Source organism: Palaemon carinicauda, chromosome 4, assembly GCF_036898095.1.
Source record: "Palaemon carinicauda isolate YSFRI2023 chromosome 4, ASM3689809v2, whole genome shotgun sequence".
In the NCBI taxonomy this organism is placed as follows: Eukaryota; Metazoa; Arthropoda; class Malacostraca; order Decapoda; family Palaemonidae; genus Palaemon; species Palaemon carinicauda.
The window spans coordinates 151577729-151602728 of NC_090728.1; positions in this window are offsets into that span (position 1 = coordinate 151577729).

The following is a 25000-nucleotide window of genomic DNA, read 5'->3' on the forward strand; positions in this document are numbered from 1 at the left end:
TAAGATTCAGGGCCTCTGTAACACGGTTTTTTCGACTTTGCTCCTTAAAAAGCATCGGATGTAGCTGAAAGTTGACATATGTATATTTTACAACCACACACAAATTTTGTCAGCATTATCAATAACCTAAACCCAATACTTTGAATTTTTATAGAGTAAAAATGATCTAGCCGACGCCATGGCCAGTGATAATGAGCCAAGAGTCGAAAACATTCATTACGTAAGCAATGTAAACAGCTTTGGACAAAATTTTGCCCCGCCCATCCACCAGACACCCATTCACCTTCTTCCATCGACTCTGAAACCCATAACATTTAAGAATGGCTAACAGGATCTGGAATTGCCCCCGTGGTTGTAAAACTGCATTTGTCTTACGACTTGCAACTTTATACAGTCAAGAGAAAGCCCGTGACCATATTTACTATAGCCTGAATAGGTAATTATCCAGTTTCTAGTTTAAATCCAATGTTTATGGTCTGATTTGTACCTAGCGTAACATGAATACTTGTAATGTCATTCAGGCTTTTGAACATTTCCATTAACTATTCACTATGCCACCAAGAGAGAGAGAAAGAGAGAGATTGTATGTAAACAGTCTTTATATAACTATTTTGGTTAAAATAAGATTTTTGTGCTAAAATCTCCACCAGACCAACGGATCATCCGATATAATTTCTTTTCTTCTTCTTAGGCCGTACGACCGTGTTGGCTATGTTTTCGGCATGACTGCATTTTGTAAATAAATCATGAATAGTTTTAGGAGTTTTGTTTGTACATCTAATGGGAATTTATAGAAGTAAACTGAACATAATTAATTTATCCTTTAAAATAATTACTACATGTAGCAAACAAATAGTAGTAAAGATGATAATGCAATGAAGGAATGATACCATACTTTATCTTTAGCTTCATCAACGGCAATAACATACCCAGTTGCCATAATTTGTCAGCTTAATGAAATAACCTATCATCTAATGGTAAACTTAATTTCTGAGGAGGCCATGGCTTATTTCACAGTGAAAAAAACATGACAAAGACTTTATGAATGGCGGAACGATACATAAATGTGGGTGGGGTATCTGTGCTAGCGTAGTAATACTACTGTAGCAGTATTGCCGCAACAGTAGTATACATGAATTAAACGTTTAGGCCAACTGCTGGGATCCTTGAGGATCATTTAGCACTTCTTACAACTACTCGAGAAATGAGTTTTTATAGCCAGAATTTAAATTTTCTGATCCAACAATGCCCATGATAGCCTTCAGTGTTATCCTGAATTATAACGAGGCCAAAGTGGGTGGATCCTCATGAAGTCATCATTCTGACAATAATTATTGGTGAAGGTTTAAAGCGAAAATACGGTAGCGGCTATCTTTTTTTTTACAATAAATAGGTAGGTAGATAGAAAATGAATAAAAATTGCTTGACATTTAATATAGCAGTTATCAAATCAAGCTGGTCTACTACGTTTTTGAAAATTACCAACTATTCCATACACTTTGTCAATCTGATTGTGACCTATAAAGTAGACTGTAATTTCTTAGGAAACTTATTTTGGGAGTTAGACAAATAATCGAAGTGTTTTTGTATTTATTAACATATTCTGTTCGTTTGTTCATTATGACAATTCTCAGTGGAGAAGTTTCAGAGTTCATAAAGGTGTACTGCTTTGCTTTTATTTACACTTTTGTGTTATTGCTGGCAGAGGTATAGCCTTCGTTACGTATAACCAATCATCGATCGAGAAAGAGAGAAGAAATGCCGTCATAAGTTACGTAACGAGTGCGTTCGAAACCTTTTCTCTGAGTAAGTTGTCCCGTCTTCAAAAATCGTCACTTTTACTTAATAAAGTACCAAATTTATTCAACCTACGTAATGCAGAATATAGTCAAAATTTATGTGTAGAGATAATGTGCATTCTGAATAAGCGTTATATTTATGAAATTCATAGAAAAAAAGTTATTGCGAAAAAACCCTGTTACAGAGGCCCTGAATCTCATAGTAGTCCTAAAATTAGCTTTATCAGAGTTCTTCCTAAAATTATGCTGACTACATTAATTATTATTCTATTAATAGGTCTCTACTAACACATGAAGTATTATTATTTAAAATAAGTTATAACCAATACTATAACCAAAGCCTCATCTTATAGAGTGCTCTTTTACTTTTAGGATTCTTGCTTTTCAAGGACGTTGTAGCGTATAAAATGTAAAGGCCTGGAAGAACTGCATAAGTTATCAGAACTGTGAAGATTTTGTAAGTTTACCAGCAAAAGATTATTGTCTATACTAATAACCATAGCTAAGACGAAATTTTATATTATTCCTTCATGTAGAACTATTACAAATCATGTTTATGAATCCTATTTTCGCAGTCTCGTTTTAGAGCTTTTTTCTAAAATTGATGTATATTTCATGGTATGTGAGTAAATCAAAGATTTTTAGTTGTCCTCTGAGCTCCTTTCAACAAACGTCTGTTGTCTGTCTGTATATACAAAGTCTTTAAACACTGGTTCTGAGTCGTTCCTTATCTTTAACCAAATAGAAAGTCATTACATCCTGTGTGTTAGTCAACAGTCATTATAAATATAAAGCACTTATAAGTTATATTCTAAGGTAAAACTCAAAACCTCCGTATTCTAAAACATTTTTGGTACAATACTCTGTAAACTAACATTATGGATCATCCTTTTCACGAAATTATTTATCAAAAGATTTATTATTACAATAAATGTTTGGATTGGGAAGTTGAGGCAAAACGATTGCTACTTCCGGGAATATATGATTAATTACAATATACAAGTTTTCAATTTATATGTGAAAAATTTTTTTTTCATCAAAGAGCCAGTGTGTGGGTACAAAGGTCAGAGATCTTAGACAACAGTGAAAGAAAACATTGTAGTTAAAGAGATTTAGAGTTGGTGTGAAGGACAATGTTAGTTTACCAATAACAATTAATAGGAAACTTTACCCATGAAAATCAGCTGATGTAGAAAAACCTTTGAAGTTGCTCTTCTATATATTGAAATATTATATAATGGCATTGTATATTATATTAAAAAAAAAAAATTCTAATCGATTTAACTTTTACATATAGAATCACAATTTTTATTGAGTTAATTCTACCCATGACAACAAATTACTGATTATGTATATTTTTTCCCATTAACCCATTAATTTTTTTTTTCTACGTAAATTTTCTTATAAGTGGATTTTTTGTTGAAAGTTGTAATTTTTATGAAAAATTTCCTTCACTTTGAGCCAGTTTATGGGTAGGCTAGGTTTAAGACATTCACATTTAACTAATCAGAAGTCATTGAATTTTTGTTAAAGATTTTAAACCTGCCTGTCAATACGTAATGTTTACGGTTTTGTTTAATAAACAAAATAAAACTACCAAAAACATTTACATATCGATATACACATCAATATATATATGGATGAATATGTGACTTCAGGAGCCTCCATGGAAGACTGCTTTCGCCTTCAAAGTAATTTATAAAAAAATTTTGTTTGTAAATTTTCAAATAAATTTTTTCACAAATATATGGATTTTATAATGAAATTTCTATTGTTGTACAAATTGTTTTGAAGAATTTCCATTGTTCAAAGTAGTTCTGATTACAGCCAATGTAAAGGAACAACATCGACGAAAACTTGTTCATTTTCACTCTTCGAATATTAAGTGTTACCGTGAGATGACACAAGCCACATCTATATCCATATATAATGATAATTACATACTTTAAAAATCATGCCTATGAATATATATATATATATATATATATATATATATATATATATATATATATATATATATATATATATATATATATATATATATATATATATATATATATATATATATATATATATATGCATGTATAATACATCTCTATATATGCATACCTACATATAATATACATGTATAATACATCTCTATATATACATACCTACATATATATATATATATATATATATATATATATATATATATATATATATATATATATATATATATATATACACACACACACATATATATATATATATATATGTATATATATATATATATATATATATATATATGTGTGTATATATATATATATATATATATATATATATATATATATATATATATATATATATATATATATAAATATATATAAATATATATATATATATATATATATATATATATATATATATATATATATATATATAAATATATATATATATATATATATATATATATATATATATATATATATATATATACATATATATATATATATATATATATATATATATATATATATATATATATATATATATATATATATATATATATATATATATATATATATACACACACAAGATTAGTGAGATCTGACGGTATTTAAACAGTAAACGAATTAGCATTTTTCTCTTATTACCTATAGCTACATCAACTTCAACTCTTTTCACAGTCAAGTTTTGATGACAGAAGTATCCTTCAACCAAGAGCTTTTGCGGCCACCCCAAATTATACTCTAGTTGTTCAATAACCTTATATTATACCAGTATGAGTAAAAAGAAATCGCAATTCATTAGTTGAAAATTTGTCACACTTATAAGTTTCCCTTTCTCATTGATATTCTTATATGTTCATATCATTTAATAAGCACTCCTGCTATTAATAGGAAAACTAAAAAATCATGAGTGAAATATATTTCAGGAACCCAGACCTTCCAAAATACAGAAGATCTAAGCTTAATTACCTTTTTCTTTGCTCACAGGAAGATTTGCCATAAATAAAACCCTAATCATATCTAGACCAGATGTTTATAACATCTTTATAGATTCATCTTCACTTTCTACAAAAAAAAAAAAAAAAAAAAAAAAAAGCAAAAGAATTCTTGTGTCCTCCCCCCCCCAAAAAAAATAAAATCCCATGTGATTAATGTCATAATCATAAGCTATTATGCCAGGCTTTTTTCGGTGAATTTTCATGTTATTTTTTAAATAATGTATTTGAATTACTAGTGTCTTTAACTTCAGTGTCAGAGCATATTACACTTCTCAAAGAGTACAAATATTCATATTTCTTTGAGGTTAGTTAGAAAAATGCTGACCTTATGTTGGTACTGGTACTACTGGCTCTTATGCAGCCGTAAACTTGTGGAATTAGATTAAGATATCAAAGCTAGTTTTCGTGACAATCTTGTTCACGTTGATGTTCGTGAGCGCAACAGAAACACTAATAATACGCTGGAGAGCCAGGTCATTTTGTATTCATATTTACAAAGTCCTTCTTATTTGCTTATTTATGTTGATGTTTGGTTACTTTTTATGTAGCGTTATTTTGTTCGTTTTTTCTTTGTATTCTATTACTCCTTCCCGTGTTTCTCTTGCTTTATTAGTATTGATGTCTGTCTCATATTGTGTATCGGATTCTCTCTCTCCTTCTCTCTCTTCCTTAATTTATACTCTTCTTCGATTACAGATCATCTGTTCTGTTGAACCTGGTTTACAAATGTCACAGATATATATCGACAACTAAATCTAAATGGGTCTAGGATTTGAAAGGAAATGGATGGGTATGGTATGAAGAGGATAAGAAAATTTGTTTCAAAGACATGAATGAATGCCGTGAAGAGGGTCTTTACGAAGAGATTAGGATGAAAAATTTAATTAAAATTCGTACTAAACCGGAGCTCAAAGGTATTGTATTCCAACAATTCTATTCAATGGATAGTCAAAGATTACGTAATCTGTGTGTACTTTAATTAAAGAGGAGTTTTGAGTAATATTCTTGACACGATTCTCATTTTAAGTATCCCATATTTTCATTAGTAGATTATGCGTTTATTCTCCTGAAATTATTAACAATAATAATAATAATAATAATAATAATAATAATAATAATAATAATAATAATAATAATAATAATAATAATAATAATAACAACACCAATTATTATGATAATAATAATAATAATAATAATAATAATAATAATAATAATAATAATAATAATAATAATAACAATTATTATGATAATAATAATAATAATAATAATAATAATAATAATAATAATAAATAAATTTATTCTATTGGTAGACTGAACTAAAAATACATAATAATGGGAATTTACGGAAAACAATAATTCTAAAGTTGTTTACAAAGTCTGTGTCAAATTCATTTTTTATCTATATCCAGATACAAATGTTAGAACGCACAAAACATTTTATAACACTCACAATTAAGGGGTTAGACTTATCCAGGGTTTAAACCTGAATAAACCAGCAGCTCTTCTTGGAGAGGGATACTCCAAAATCAAACCATTATTCCCTAGTCTTGGGTAGTGCCATAGTCTCTGTACCATGGTTTTCCACTGTCTTGGGTTAGAGTTCTCTTGCTTGAGGGTACACTTGGGCACGCTGTTCTGTCTTGTTTCTCTTCCTCTTGTTTAAAAGAATTTTATAGTTGATATAGGAGATATTTATTTTAATGTTAGTCATCTTGAATGTTTAATTTTTTTTTATTCCCTTTCCTCACTTGGCTATTTTCTCTGTTGGAGCACCTGGGCTGCTAGCATCCTACTTTTTGAACTAGGGTTGTAGCATACCAAGTAATAATAATAATAATAATAATAATAATAATAATAATAATAATAATAATAATAATAATAATAATAATAATAATAATTATGGTGGGTCCAGCTCGAATCCTAGGTTATGTTTGATATATTTACATTTAATGAAAACTTCCATAACTCAATTAGAAAGATAAGGGCATACAAATGATCTATTAGAAATATAATTACAAACATTAAAATAAACTTGTCCAGCTTTATCGGAATGAACTATGTTAAATAACTATACTCTAATGAAATTAGGAAGTATCAAGTTACTATAAATGATTTGAACATTCCATAGCTAACGGCCCATAACCTTATCAACTAAAATATAACAGGAAAAGAAATTGCAAAACGAAATGTACCAAATCATCAGGGTATCAGTTTCACATGAAATAATAAAGTAAAACTAATACAATGTAAACTACTGCATAGTTCACAGGATGGGGGCACACTATATCGTATGATATATTCTATTTTCTTATAAATTGGAGAGTAATATGCATTTCACTAATCTCTGAAAATAGAGACGTCTTTTTTATACATTATGGAAACTGTTCCGTAGGATACGAATGCTGCAAGGTGACACCTGTGAAATGCGTTGAGAGAGAGAGAGAGAGAGAGAGAGAGAGAGAGAGAGAGAGAGAGAGAGAGAGAGAGAGAGAGAGATGTAAATTAATATTTTATACCAGGAACGTCAAAATACACAATACTGTCACAGACGAACGATATACACATTGTCTCTTGCAACTTCCATAGGTACATAAATGCCAAATAATCATATATGCATTTGTGTTTTTCAATTATCCATAGAAGAGTAAAGATTCTCCAAGTAATGACTCGTGTTTGTTGATAAGTGATTTCCACTGTTTAATAAAAACAAAATTGAACTAGCAGTTTGAATGATCACTCTTGCGTTCCTCTTTGATAAAGGTATAATATTTCTTCTAAGCATTAGATATTTACATTATGTCACTTTCGAAAAATAATATATAGTGAGACAAATATGGAGAAGAATTTGCATAAGCATCTCTGCAGAGTTAGAAATTGACCTACTATGAGAGCACGCATACAGATACACCCATCTTTTATTGTGCACGCAAAGACACATACATACATGTCAAAACCTTAGCAGTAGTGAAGCCCCTCAAAGAGAAGGAATAGATGAATCTTATGTCAGACCACTTGAAGATATCTGTATGGGTAGTACAACTCTCCTGAAACAACATAAAGATTGTGAGAAATTTCTGATTGAGAAAGTAGTTACACTGGGAGACCTTATCTTTCCTAAAATATTTATAGCGAGCCTAGATATTTTCAAGAATTTAAATTAGGAAAATGTTGAAATTAAAATTAATGGGAATACCTTAATAACATAAGATTTGCAGATGATATAGTTTTGTTTAGTGAATCATGGGAGGAATAACAAAAGATGATAGATTTCTATAGAGAAAGCAGAAATGAAGGACTGAAAGTTAATATGACTATAAAACTAAGATAGCGTTCAATGAAAATGTGGAGAAAACTAAAGCGAGTTATGGATGGACCCCTAAAAATTGTTAATAAATATACATATTTCGGACAGACACTAAGGCATAAGACCGAAGTAAAAAGAAGGATAACAATTGGATTGAGAGCGTTTGTTAAACAAAATATGATTATGAAAAATATAATGCCACTCGATCTAAAGAGAAAAGTATTTAATCAAATGGTTCTACCAGTATTAACGTATGCATCAGAAACTTGGAGCCTTACCAAAGACTTAGAACATAAGCTTAGTTACAACACAAAGAGCTATGGAAAGAATATTGATGGGAAGAGACAGAAAAAGACCAACATAGATACCAAAACAAAATAAGGTAGATGATATTTTATGAAAAAAAGAAATGGAAATGGGCATGACATATATTGAGAATGACATATAATAGATGGATATAGACCCTTTGGCACTTATGCCCTAACAAAATTAGGTGTGAGGTACAACGCCTTCCCCGAAAAATGACATCACAAATAAAAGTTCTTCAAAAAATCGGTCCGTCCAAACTATAACAGATTAAGGCTTTTAGTTTGTTGCATAATATTGACAAAAGATTGAAATTTGTACTTGTGTGAAAAAAAACATAAGTGAAATGCTAAAAAGAAATAATAAAAAAAAATGCATCAAACATGAAATAAAAAAAAAATTATAAATATTTATTTTTTAATTCATGAAAAATATAATAATTTAGTTTTAGGATTTTTTTGAATACGCTAGCTATGTATAATGGTAAATCTTTCACGTAGATGCAGCTTCTTTCCGATAAAAGTAATAGTAAATGAAATGTAAATTAATGAGAAAACGCTTCTTATTCGGAGCAAAATTTCAGAATTTTGACCTACTTATGTTGAGGTATTCCATTGATACGACGTTATAAATCAGGATAAGGAAAAATTAAGTAGACATGATTAAATTTCCAATCAAATCAATAAATGAAAAATATATCCTTTTTTGGAAATATATTGATCAATTTACCGTAGTAGACGGAATAAGGTTTGCAATATTGTTGTAGGTGTTTTTATGATAACACTATTTGTATAGAAGCCTTAATACTTTTGTTGTCTTTCATATCATATAAAATTACAGAAAAAGTCTATCTAATTATGTATGATATATCTATATTGCAGTTATTTACATATGCATGGACCAGCCTAGAAAAATGTTGCTACGCAAGTGTAAATTAAAAAAAAAAAAAAAAAAAAAAGTCACAATGGACATCAGCATAGTCCTGCCACGCATACACGTTTTCCTTTAGGGTCCACATGTCTCTCAACCATCTGCCCTCTGGTCATGTGTGTCTCATTTTCCTTGAGTGATGCGCATATTTACACCAAATTTTACCCCCCACCAAAAAAAAAAGTTACATACGACGCAGCAATGTGAGTCATCGGATCACTTAGGGCAATAAGTATTTTCCCGAGTCATTGGATCACCAGAGGGCTAAGAATTAGCGAATAAATGCCCACAGGTTGCAAAACAAGCAGGGGAAGGCAGAAAAGAGGAGGGTTTGACGTGCAAAGAAAATTTTGGGTATTAACTGGCATAGAAAGACCATAAGCAAACGCGAGTGAAAGGTCACACACCTATGTATATATGTATGTATGTATGTATGTATGTATGTATGTATGTATGTATTTATGCATATATATATATATATATATATATATATATATATATATATATATATATATATATATATATATATATATATATATATATATATATATATATATATATATATATATATGTGTGTGTGTGTGTGTGTGTGTGTGTGTGTGTGTGTTTGTTTTTGTGATTGTACTCTATGTGTAAAGTTTATGTACATACTAATCACAACAGAATTAGAATAATCAAACATGAAATTTTATCCTAATATCCAAGATATCTTTTGAACAGTAAAACCATAAAATATAAAAATACTTTCTCATACTTTGGATTTCTTTATACAAAACATATTAATTAGAATTAATCATCCTAATATATTTCCTCTATTCCTGATAAGTCCAAGATCCTTATGTTTTCTCCTAAATGGGTTATTTCATATGAGAGACGCATTTTCCCCTTTTTAAAATTCTCTTTCGCTCATATTAACTCCCGGGTCGTGAAACTGGACTCTCAGTGACATGAAGTTTGAAATGGAATTAGGAATCTTTGTTAGGCAACTCCACTTTCCCGAAACTTGACTCCGTGGGAGAAATAGAGACGAACGTTTATGAGATTATCTGGATGCTGGCAAAAGTCACTCGAGGTTTCTTTTCATCCTTTTTTTTTTGGAAATTAATATGGAGATTGAAATGGGAGTAGGTTATGTAAGCTAACCTGACCACAGGTAATATGTGCGCATCCATTGGTGTATCATATTTAGTGATTGGTGTGAATATGAAAAGCAAAGAGTTTTAAGAAAGCTAAAATGTGAGTATATAAAAAAAGCAGAGGAAATTACCACTGTTTAAATTAGAAAAAAATATTCTTAAAAAATGTATCAGTTATTTGAATTGTACTTCAAATAAACTGGTTAATGTGTTGTTGAAATTTGTGTAATGGCATTTGTGGACTAGGACAAAATATTTGATAGAGTGCCCCAGCCAATTTTGTGAAGATTTTTCTGTTCATGAGCATAACAAGTGCAAAGTTAATGTTAATGGTGACCTATCAAATAAATTTCCAGTGGACAGTGGAGTATTGTAAGGGAATGTGTTTTCATCTATGTTGTTTATCCTCCTCATGGATTTTGTAATGAATAGAACAGTTGGGAAAGGCGGAGAATTGGACTGGATTGGTGACAGGAAATTAGCGGACCTAGAGTATGCTGATGATGCTGTCCTTATTAGCAAAATGCCACAGGACTTACCAAAAAGTATGAAAAATTGCATGAGGTTGGGCTTAAGATAAATAGAAGAAAGGTAGAGATGATTAGACCGGAATATGCAATGGAAGAAGAAATATCATTGGAAGGAGAAAGGATTAAGGAAGTGGAATCATTTGAATAACTTGGACCTATAATACAGGGTTTTTATAATTCGAGTTTTATAAAAGATTGAAATAAAAAGCAAATCAGGAAATGGGTAGGTCAAGAAAAATTGGGAAATCAAATCGCCTGAAGTTGTATATAGAAATCACGCTACATATCAGTTTAGTAAGATCGGTGTTACTCTATGGACATGAGTCGTGATATGACAATAAAACAATGTCCAACAGATTTTGTATATTTGAGAACAAAGCCTTCAAAAGAATATTGGGGGGAAAACGGCAGAACAGGAATAAAAATGAAACTATAGGAGAGATTACTCAAGTGCCATATGTGGATGAGATTATGGTGAGGGGGCAAATGGAGATGGTTTGGGCATGCTCTTTTCACTCCCCCAAGAGAGATTAGTTCATCAAACGTTTAACTGGGCTCCACAAGGCACAAGAAGAGTTACAAAATCTAGCCCTACTTGGCTGAGGACTTTGAAGCGTGAAGTAGGAGATGCTGAATGGAGAAGTATCGATTTAAAAGCTCTAAATAGAGACGACTCGCGATATCTAACTGACGCCCTTTACACCAATAGGTGTAGGAGCAGATGGTGATGATGATTACATTTTACGTTTAATTCCTGTCTTCGTTTTACCATACTGTCAAGGTTTCACTCCACTTTTGTACATATTGAATATTGTAAACTGTTTTTAGTATTTTCTTACTTTCTGTATGCACGCGCTCTGTTGATTGCTTTCTTCACTTTTCATCCTTCCTTGTCCAAGGCAAAGTCTCTTTTCCCATTATTCCTCCTTTATGTTCTTCATTTTGTTTACTTTGATACTTAAAATTCCTTGTTAAGTTAGGTGTATTCTTCCTGTTCTGAAGACAGTGTTCGTGGCTCTTTCTCCTATTACCAAGTGTATTTTGTTATTTAAATATGTTGAATTGTGTTGATTTATTGAACTATTTGCCATATGTTTAATTATTATAGTGAAGTGTTTTGTTGAAACTATTTACTTCATGTATAAGTGCTAAATAATTCATGTTAATTTGTATAATTAGTAGTTAATAATTATAAGAGATTGCTGAGTTTGGTTCACCAGACCATGGGTTCGCAGATTGGATTTTCTTTTGGTGGAATATTATTTTTATTATGCTTCCTATTGAGTGTTAGCTAAGGCCATCTTTAAGCTAAAGTATTTACCAGTGAATACGAGGACATTCAGCTGAGGCATGTCATAATTTGGGGGCCTGTCCGGGATTCCAAATCTGTTGTGCGACTATAAACTGTCGAAATGTTTTTGGTGAATTTTTAAGAACTGTTGGTGAACGATATGCCCTGATATTGTTTCATTAGGTTAGTGCCACGCTACGCTGTTCTTCGCTTTCATTAACTGTGTTTGACAGTAGTTAACAGGCAAGAATACACCTCGTCTTTCCTTAAACCAAGGTAAAGTATTTTTGAAGGACAATTCGATAACAAGTGTTAATTAACAGGGATCTGTGTGTATCGCCTCTTATGCCCGCCTCATTAATATTTTCCATAATAAACGTCACCCTCGCTGTCATATAAAGTGATAAATTACGTTAATCTTACATTACTTTGCACATCATTGATTAGCTCCCGATCTTCCGGATTAGCAAAATCCACTGTACTCCTTTTAAAGTCTTCTCATTGCGGAAGTTTTAGTTCATTCTCTCACTTTTAGTGTACCTCGAAAACTCCGTGATTCCAGACTTTCTGTAATTACCAAATTGCGCTAGTTTAACTCCAAAAGATTATAGACATGTGGTTTAGCCAGGTTACTGCGTAAATCTTTAGGTAATTACCATTCTGTAACTAGAAGTTGTTGTTATTAGTGTTTAAATACTCCTCTCGCTGTCTGTTAGCGTTCTATTATAAGTACAGTAATAGCGTTGGGCTGCAGTTGCTTAAATTTGTCATAATAGGTTTTCGGTAGTGAACATAACTTGTTACGTTTGTTTACGTTAAGAGCAATGTATGTATAGCTACTGATAACTTTATTTTATAAATACGAATACTGTTTGGAATGATTAACTTTTGAGTTTATGTATTAGTGTTTAGTTAGGTAGGTAGGATTTGTTGTATTTACATAATTGTGTAGTGTGTAATTAAACCTTGTTCAAACAAAAATGCCTTTTAATCTAGAGAGCTTTGCTGGAAACCCCAAAGAGGAATTATCTACGCTCAGGTATGCCACTAAACAGGATATGCGTGACCTAGCAGCAAAATGTAACATTGTGGTTGATCCTGCTTATGTGAAGGCTAAATTACTGAGTAACATTTTGGATTATTTAATCAACCAAGAGATTATTGCAGATGATAAAGAAGTACAAGCACTCAGAATTGCAGCAGGAGAACTTCGCCTGTTCCAGTAGATATAGAAGTAGAGAAAATAAGGCTTCAATTGCAGTTAGAGAAGGTAAAGAAGGAAACGACCGAACGGGAGCTCTATCTAGAAGAGGAGGGAGCAAGGAAGGAGGGAGCGAGGAAGGAGGGAGCAAGCGAGGAGGGAGCGAGGAGGGAGTGAGGAGGAACGAGGAGGGAGTGAGGAGGAACGAGGAGGGAGTGAGGAGGAACGAGGAGGGAGCGAGGAGGAACAAGGAGGGAGTGAGGAGGAACGAGGAGGGAACGAGGAGGGAGCCTTACCTTATGCCTTATTTGCCTTATTTTTTGTTTGGGTTCCCCCAGGTCCCTCAGTGTGAGGCACCTCGTATATCCACCAGAGAGTTGCTAATGCATCTTCTGGTGTATTTTGCATCTTCCAGTCTTGGATGGTCTGGGATGCATCTTAGGTATTTATCGAGCTTATTCTTAAACACATCTACGCTCACTCCTGATATGTTTCTTAGATGAGCTGGCAGCACATTAAATAGTCGCTGCATTATCGATGCTGGTGCGTAGTGGATTAATGTTCTGTGCGCCTTTCTTAGTTTACCTGGTATATTTTTTGGCACTATTAATCTACCTCGGCTTGCTCTTTCTGATATTTTTATCTCCATGATGTTTTCAGTAATTCCTTCTATTTGCTTCCATGCTTGTATTATCATGTAGCGTTCTCTTCTCCTTTCTAGACTGTATAGTTTTAAAAATTTCAGTCTTTCCCAGTAGTCAAGGTCCTTAACTTCTTCTATTCTAGCAGTATAGGACCTTTGTACACTCTCTATTTGCGCAATATCCTTTTGGTAGTGTGGGTACCATATCACATTTCAGTACTCGAGTGTACTACGTACATAAGTTTTGTAAAGCATAATCATGTGTTCAGCTTTCCTTGTTTTAAAGTGTCTGAATAACATTCCCATTTTTGCTTTACATTTAGCCAACAGTGTTGCTATTTGGTCGTTGCATAACATATTCCTATTTAACATTACACCAAGGTCTTTAATTGCTTCCTTGTTTGTGATTGTCTCATTATTAGGTCCCTTGTATGCATATACCATTCCTTCTGTTTCCATAATTTATTGATTCGAATTTATCGGAGTTAAATACCATCCTATTTATCTCCGCCCATTCATATATTTTGTTTAGATCTCTTTGTAGTGAGTTCCTATCTTCATCACAAGTGATTTCTCTACTTATTCTTGTGTCATCGGCGAAACTCTCACTACGGAGTTTTCAACATCACAGTCTATGTCTGAGATCATAATAACAAACAGCAGTGCAGCTAATACCGTACCTTGTGGCACACCAGATATTACCTGGGCTTCATCTGATTTCTCGTCATTTACAACCACTATCTGTTTTCTGTTTTGCAGGAATTCTTTTACCCATTTTCCTATCTTTCCCACAATATTATGCTTTCTCATTTTTTTCTCCAATATGTTATGGTCTACCTTGTCAAAGGCTTTTGCAAAATCTAGATAGATCACATCTGTGTCTTTTTCATTTATCATATTTTTGTATATGTTTTCATAGTGTGCTATCAGTTGGTTCTGTGTACTTTTTCCAGGCACGAAACCGTGTTGACCTATATTAAACAAATTATTTTTAACCAAATGGTTCATTATTTTCTTTTTTATTACCCTCTCATACACTTTCATAATATGTGATGTTAGACTAACAGGTCTATAATTGCTTGCCTCTAGTCTTGATCCACTTTTGAAGATAGGGGTTATATAAGCTAATTTATGTTTAACATATATCTCGCTCATATCTACACTTTGTCTTAGCAGTATTGCAAGCGGCTTCGCGATAGTGTTTGCAGTTTTTTTTTAACAAAATCGCTGGAACTCCATCTGGTCCGGCTGCCGATCCATTTTTAATTTCGTTTATAGCCGTGACAATATCTGCTTCATTAATATCTATATCCGTTAGATATTAAACATTTTCTTCTCTCATTTCTGTTTCATTATTCTCATTCGCAATTCTTGGTGTGAACTCACTCTTATATTTTTCTGCTAATATGTTGCATATTTCCTTTTTTTCATTCGTTAGCCGTCCTTCAATTCTTAGAGGGCCTATTTCTAATCTCCCTTTATTCATCTTTTTTGCATAGGAGTAAAGTACTTTGGGGTTTCTTTTTATATTTTGAAGTGTCCTTTCTTCTAAGTCCCTTTTTTCATTTTTTTTCGACTGTATAATCTTTTGTTCTGCATTTTCTATCTTACATTTTATTTCCCTCATTTTCCACACAGCGAGGAGGGAGCGAGGAGGGAGCGAGGAGGGAGCGAGGAGGAACTAGGAGCGAGCGAGGAGGAAAAGAAGGAAACGACCGAACGGGAGCTCTATCTAGAAGAGAGCAGAAGAAGAGAGAAGGAACGAGAAGCAGAGATAAGACACCAGATAAAACTCCAGGAGCGTACTTCAGGTAAGAGAAAGGAAGCCACACTCCCTGCTACGTTTGAAGTTTTTAAAGCAAGTAAGCTTGTACCTGATTTCGACGAGAAAGATCCTGAGGTTTTCTTCCAGAACTTTGAACAAATCGTAGAAAACTTAAAATGGCCTGTAGAATTCTGGTCTCTGCTCATCAGGAACAAAGTGAATGGTAAAGTTGCATTTGTTGCTTCACAACTGGTAAGTGAAAATGACTATACAGTTTTAAAGAAAACTATCTAGGATGCATACTCCATTACCATAGAAGGGTACAGACAAAATTTTAGAAATTCTGTTAAAACTTTCAACCAAACTTTTGTAGAATTTTTTAGTGTCAAAAATAGGCAGTTGAATAAGTGGTTAGAAAGAGCAGGTGTTGATAACTTCGAATCACTTAAGAATTTGATTCTTCTAGAATTTTTGAGGAATTTTTGAGGAAAGTGCCTACTCATATCTCAACCTTCATTCATTTTAAAGGTAAAACACTTGTAAAGAAGGCAGCTAGTCTCGCCGATGATTACCACTTAATCCATAAACCACAAAAGGGTCAATCTAACAAATCATCTCCTTTCTTTTCCAAATCTCCCCAGGTATCCTGTACTTACTGCAAGAAAGAGGGCCACACTATTGAAAGTTGTCCACTTCCCCAGTGCAAAACTTCAAAAGCAAAAAAAGGTAAAAATGCCCAGTCAAGGAGCACATGCCATGTGACTACTCCGATGGAAGGGTTGCAGCTGTTTGAAGGATTTATTTGTGATGTTACTGTAAATGGTACTTCACTGAAGTGCCTCAGAGACTCTGGTTCCTCTCAGTCTATATTGGCAGACTTAGGTTCGAAGAATTTAACTTATACTAAGGAGTTTGTAACCATTTCAGATTTAACCTCTTCCAGGACTCTGCCTCTTGCTGAAGTGGAAATTGTTAGTCCTTACTTTACAGGAAAGGCTAAAGTAGCTGTGTTAAAGCAAGCCTTGTAGTATCCTCCAGTGAAGCTGATCTTGGGTAAGGATCTAGCAGGGTCACAGGTGAAAACTAATTTTATTATTTCAGATCCTGAATTCGTAATCCAAGAAGAAAGCAAGTCCATAGAATCTCCACCAGCTATAACTCAGGTTGTGACTAGGAATACTTCCAGGGCAGGACCTTTGAAAAGTGAGAGTAAAACTACTGGAAGAACTATGGAGGCCTTGGACTTGGTGAACGTAGGTAAGAAAGAATTTACAGTTACAGAAAGAGGACCCCAGCCTTAGTGAACTTTGGAAAAAGGTGAGAATTCCAGATGAAAATCCAAAATTGCAATATTTTTATGTGAATAAAGGTATTCTCTGCAGGCATTTCAGGTCGCCACTGATTAATTCTAACCATACTTGAAGGGATTGCAACCAAATAGTCATTCCTCAACCTCTAAGACTTTCCTTGTTAGACCTCGCTCATTCTGCAAAATCCAACTTAGGGGTCAAAAAGACTTACAAAAGAGTAAGTGAAGACTATCATTGGCCAGGCCTTGGTAAAGATATTAAGAGCTATGTTGCTTCATGTCACCATTATCAGGCTACAGGTCAACCTAACCAGAGAATCCCGCCAGCACCACTCCAGAACGTACTAGTACCCAAAACTCCTTTTTACAAACTCATCATAGATTGCGTTGGTCCCTTACCAAAGACAAAGAGAGGGAATGAATACATACTGACTGCTATGTGTCCCACTTCAAGGTACCCTTTGGCATTTGCAATCAAAAACATAAATGCAAAGACTATATCACTTAACCTTAGGAAGGTTTTCACTGTTTTAGGATTTCCTTAAGAGTTACAATGTGACCAGGGAACTAATTTTACAAGCCATGTCTTCAAACAAACTATGCATACATTGGATATTCATAATGTTAACTCCTCTATATATCCACAGACAAATGGTGCCATGGAAAAGTTCCATCAAACCTTCAAGAACCTTTTGCGTAAGTACAGCAGTGAAACGGCAAATCATTGTGATGAGGACCTCGATCTCCTAATGTATGTTTTTCGATGCACTCCACATGATTCCACAGGGATATCTCCCTTTGAGGCATTGTTTGGTCGTCGACCACGAACTGTATTGGGTATGGTGAAAGAAAATATTTTGCATCAGAAACCAGAGGAGACTACTAACACGTTGCAATATAATAAAGACCTTAAAAGTAAGTTTCATCAGATAAATGATTTGGTATGTTCTAACCTCCTTTCCTCGCAACAAGTAATGCAGCAACAGGGGAACAAGAACGCTAGGTTAAGGGAGTTCCAGAAAGGTGACCAGGTACTTTTATACCATCCAATTCCAGTAGCTCCATTGAGAGAGAAGTTTGCCGGCCCATATACAGTCCTAGATAGTCTTTCTAAGGTAAACTATGTTATTAGTACCTCAGATAGGAGGAAGGACACACAATTAGTTCATGTGAACTTGTTGAAGCGATACCAAAGTAGAGTAAATGGTGGACCACCTCGAGTAACATTGGTGACTACCTCAACTCTTAGGTCTAAAGACGACTATCCTGTTGCTACTACTAATGAAGACCCTGATGAAGAACCAGAACTGATATCTTTTAGTGATTTAACTAACTCTGAGATAATTGGTAAGCTTGACTCCTTTTTATCACACTTGTCTACAAATGAAAGCAAAGAACTAAACTCCTTACCTACTAGTTTTCAGGACTTGTGCACTGATGATCCAGGAATCTGTAACCTGATTCAACATGACATCTTGCTGGAGCCGGGAACACAGCCCATCAGACAACCATTTTACAGAGTGATAGGAAAGAAGCTTGAATCCTTAAGGTCAGAGGTACAGTACTTGATTGATCACAAGCTAGCAGTCCCAAGTACCTCCCCTTGGGCTTCACCTTGTATACTTGTACCTAAAGCAAACGGTAAGTTACGACTATGTACAGACTACCTCAGACTGAATAAGGTCACCATTAAGAATTCTTTTCCTTTGCCACGGATCAATGATATTTCAGACAATAAAAGTAATTCAAAGATTTTGACTCGGATTGATTTACTAAAAGGGTACTATCAGATAAAACTGACCCCAAAGGCCTAATTAATCTCTGCTTTTGTAACACCCTTTGGCCTATTTGAATATGTGGTTATGCCTTTTGGGCTCTCTAATGCCCCTGCTACATTTCAGAGGCTGATGGCAGAGGTAATCAGAGATTTACCTAAAGTCTATGTATACTTGGACGATGTAGTCATAGCAAACATGACTTGGGAGAAACTTCTGCAAACACTCTCAAAACTGTTTACACTACTACGTACTATAGGTCTCACAATCAACTTAGCCAAGAGTTCATTTGGGCAAGCTAAGGTTGTATACCTTGGTCATTATTTGGGCAGTGGAGAAATAATGCCATAAGATGCTAATATTGAGAGTGTAATGAACATACCTGTACCCCTTTCAAAATCTCAACTTAAGACCTTTTTAGGTATGGTCTCTTATCATTCCAAATTCATTAAAAATCTCTCAATTCTTGCTGCTCCATTATATGCACTACTATCTAACAAAGTAAACTTTGTTTGGACCAAAGAATTAGACAATCTTTTCCATCAGCTTAAAGGTATCTTGATTTCTAAACCAATTTTACGGGCACCAGACTTCTCAAAGGAATTTTTATTACAGGTAGACGCCAGTGGCACAGGTTATGGAACTGTACTTCTGCAATCTAATGCTCCTAATGACACCAGCTGTATTCCAACTGCATTACCTACCAGTAGCCTATCACTCGAGATTCTTCAGAGGAGCACAAACCAGATGGGCTACCGTAGAGAAGGAGCTTTACGCGATCGTAGCTTCTTTACAACACTTCCAACCCTATCTTGAAGGCCATCGCCGGGTCACTGTCTTTACTGATCACCGACCTCTCACGTTCCTCAACCGTGCCAGACTCAAAAATCTGAAATTATTGCGGTGGTCTTACATCCTTGGCACCTTCAATATTCAGCTTCAAAGCATCAAAGGAACTAACAACACCATTGCAGACACCTTGTCACGCCTTCCATCCGCATCTTCAGCTGGATCCACCGCTATGGACCCATCTTAGTGGGAGGGAATTGTCAGGTTTTCACTCCACTTTTGTACATATTGAATATTGTAAACTGGATTTATGTTCTTACTTTCTATATGCACGCCCTCTGTTGATTACTTTCTTCACTTTTCATCCTTCCTTGTCCAGGGCAAAGTCTCTTTTCCCATTATTCCTCCTCTATGTTCTTCATTTTGTTTACTTTGGTACTTAAAATTTCTTGTTAAGTTAGGTGTATTCTTCCTGTTCTGAAGACAGTGTTCGTGGCTCTTTCTCCTATTACCAAGTGTATTTTGTTATTTAGATATGTTGAATTATGTTGAATTATTGAACTATTTGCCATATGTTTAATTATTATAGTGAAGTGTTTTGTTGAAACTATTTCCTTCATATATAAGTGCTAAATAATTCATGTTAATTTGTATAATTAGTAATTATAAGAGATTGCAGAGTTTCGTTCACCCGACCATGGTTTCGCACAGATTAGATTTTATTTTGGTGGAATATTATGCTTCCTCCTGAGTGTTAGATAAGGCCATCTTTACGCCAAAGTATTTACCACTGAATACGAGGACATTCAGCTTAGGCATGTCATAATATAATTACTGGTTATTATATTCAGCTCCTTTTGTTTAACCTTTAGAACACTGATTTTTCTTTAATTTTCGAAGTACTCGAACGACAGATGATTGTATTGAACGAAACCTTTATACTTGAAAATTTTATAAAAAAAAATTTATATATTCACTTTACAGATTACCGTAACAAACCTTGTTATGAATAATCGTTGTAATGTTTTCATTATTCTCTGTGCACTTGAATGGGATAAGTCCTTTACAAGGATATTTTTAATTATTATTCAGAATTATTAGCCAGTTTCTTTGTTTTAATAAAGTATATTATTCCTAATAAGCCACCTGGGGTCATAGTTCATTTATATTACTGGGCCATCACTATTTTGCTTATTTATTAAGTCAACTGTTTTGCTTCCGCCATTAGCAGCGCATAAAAAAATGTTAACCATAAAACCATTCGGATACAAGTTTGCTTTGTTATCAAATGCCATTAAACCTCTCAGAAAATCTATTTTACTGATTTTTTGTTACACCGGCATCCCCATTCTTTTTTTATCATTTATTTTAGTGAAGAAATTATAAAACAGACTTTCTCAGACTATTACTGACACGGATGCTTAGAAATATAACAGATTGCAAAACAACTTCAAAGGGTCATGCTCAAATTGTTCATGAATCTACCTGCATCTTGAAATTTCCCCACAACTTTTTTCATATTGACATAAAACTTCTAGACTGTGAAAGCCTTTCTTTTCTTTTTGCGTTGTTAATATTAGAAATAATAATGATAATAATAATAATAATAATAATAATTAATAATAATAATTAATAATAATAATAATATCAATGATGTTAATGATATTAATGATATTAATGATAATAATATTATTGTATAGTGAAAGTAGTTGATAATGGTAACCATCATTATCGTTATGATAATAATAATGATAATAATAATAATAATAATATTAATAATAATAATGATAATGATAATAATAATTATAACATACTACGTATTCATGGTAATTTGGCGCTGATAACTATAGTGTTCTACGTGTTGAAAAAACTTTTCTTTTTAACACTTAGAATTCTGGTATGATAACTCGGTTTCTTAAACCATTTTGTCGCATGCCCATCCCAGCACTGTCGAGCATACAAGTCGGTCACAATCCATTCAAGCTTTAGCAAACAGCATCGATAAATTATGTAGCAGTATAAAGTCATTTAACTAATTTAACGAGATTGGGGCTTTGAATTTTTGTGGTAATAAACTTAATTGCTTGATGCAGGTTTTGTTTGTGGATTGATATTTTTTGGGGGGTTTATGTATTTGTTTTATCTGAACATATATCAATAAACTACATTTTCATAAATAACTGATATCAGTACTTTAGTAATTATTATTATTATGTAATGTACTATCCATTATAATTAACTCAGAAAACAGCCTTACTTAAAAGTAATTAACCAAGTGATGACCTCAATATATCCTCTGGATACATATCCGATTATGCTAATGCAGTCATTATCATTACTATCATTATTACTAGCTAAGCTACAACCCTTGTCGGAAAAGCAGGATGCTGTAAGCTCAATTGCCCCAGCGTGGAAAAGTTGCCTTGATGTTAAATAAAACTATTGGGAAAGCAGAACAAATAAGTACAGCAATGCAAAAAATCTGCAATCTATCAGTTTACCAAAATCGACACCACAAATGTTAACAAATTCCATTTCCATCTTATTGGTTCTCGTGGACAGCTCATTTCAGAAAGACCCAGTCCCCCCTAAAAGAAACACAATTCAAAGTTTAGTACTAAATATTGCAAGAGTAATATGGTAGCGAGAAGAATATCATTCAGAAAATTAGTCGCCTTATATATTTTTTTATATGAAAAATGAAATGATTGGATGATATATCATTCATAATTTCGCTGATTATTTTGAAAACTCAATAAAATTACTTAATTAAAAATCCGAATAAAAATTACTTCGTCGTCATTTAACTTCAGATAAGGTAGGAGTAGGAGTAAATATATTTAAGATCATGGGGACATTTCATGGCAATGTTTCATTCATTATTAAATCCGCCAACGAAGTTGGAAGGAGGTTATGTTTTACCCATTGTTTCTGAACAGATTCCCGGCCACAATTTTAATCGTCGAGTAATGAAACTTGCAGGAATTAACTGTTATATAAAAAGCTAGAAATTAATAAATTTTGGAAGGTCAAGGTCAAAGGTGCAGGTCATGGTCAAGCAAAATTCACATAATCAGCCATATTTGGACATCGTTGTCACAGACTTCAAATTTGGTTCATATTCAAGCATATGAAAATCCATTCAAATTAATACAAGTTAAGGTTAAAGGTCAAGGTCAAGGTCGAGAGAAATGTCAAAAAATAAGCTGAGGCAGCGGAGATCTGAGCTCTACTGAGTGTCCCTCTAGTTGTTATTGCTTTAATTTCCATTTCGATGCCTCCACCCCAAAAAAAATCTTTTTAATAATTCCTCCACAGAGGCTACCTATAGCGCGTATCAAGACTCGGTTTTGGAATCTCGAAAGAATCGTTTCGAGAGTAATGAGATTTCTTCCAGAAATATTATTCAAAGAAGAAATACGGGAAGTGTATTAATGCTACTTTGAGAGTGAGATTGAGACTCATTCTATATTCATATAATCCAGGAATTTTTTTCACGCTTTTCTCTGAGTAGAACTACAGTATATTTACCTAAAAACTTCAATCTACTCTTAATCAACTTCGTTATTCATAGCATTTGGATTTGTGCGAAGAAAATGTACTTTAGCTGCTTTTCAAAAAGATATTTTTTGCAAAAGGGTAGAGTAAAATGTTGCTATCAGGAGGGTAAACATATTCCTTTACCTATACTCATGATATCTTAATGTGAAGTCTATATTGAAATTGGGCTTCGGTTAAACCGTGGTAGGCCTACATAAAAATGTTTAAAAAATCGCTAACACAAACAATATGAAAAGAATTACATCATTTGTGAATTAGGTCGAATCAGTTCTGACTGATAAGCAAAATCTCTACGAAATATAATTTCTTTCTAATTATCATACTAATATATATATATATATATATATATATATATATATATATATATATATATATATATATATATATATATATATATATATATATATATATACATACATATATATATATATATATATATATATATATATATATATATACATATATATATATATATATATATATATATATATATATATATATATATATATATATATATATATGTAGATTTATATATAGATATAGATATATATATATATATATATATATATATATATATATATATATATATATATATATAGATATATATATATATATATATATATATATATATATATATATATATAGATATAGATATATATATATATATATATATATATATATATATATATATATATATATATATATATGTATATATATATATATATATATATATATATATATATATATATACATATATATATATATATATATATATATATATATATATATATATATATATATATATATATACATATATATATATATATATATATATATATATATATATATATATATATATATATATATATAGATATATAGATATATATATATATATATATATATATATATATATATATATATAAATATATGTATATATAATTTATATATATATATATATATATATATATATATATATATATATATATATATATATATATATATATATATATATGTATGTATATATATATATATATATATATATATATATATATATATATATATATATATATATATATATATATATATATATATATATATATATATATATATATATATATATATATTTTCAAATAAGCCATATATATTAATACATTTGTATTGGATTCTCTTGACGACCTCAGGATCAGAGCCCCAGGCGAAACCACTCAAAGACTATAGTATCACACCGGCTGGGATTTGTACCCTGGCATACAGGTATCCTGTACCAGGGTTCAAATCCCGGCCGGTCTGATACTATAGTCTTTGAGTGATATCTCCTGGGGCTCTGATCCCGTGGTCGTTAAAAAATCCAGACTTCAATGTATTAATATACATTGCTTAATTGAAATATGAAAAACACGTTTAAATGTGCAAAAATTTATTATTATTATTATTATTATTATTATATATATATATATATATATATATATATATATATATATATATATATATATATATATATATATATATATATATATATATATATATATATATATATATATATATATATATATGAACAGGCCAGAAAGAAATGGAAATAATGAAATGTACTAAATACATGAAAAGTAGTGAATAATGAATAGAAAAATACTCAAAGTTCCGCAACATCGGGAAAATAGATCTATCATATCTA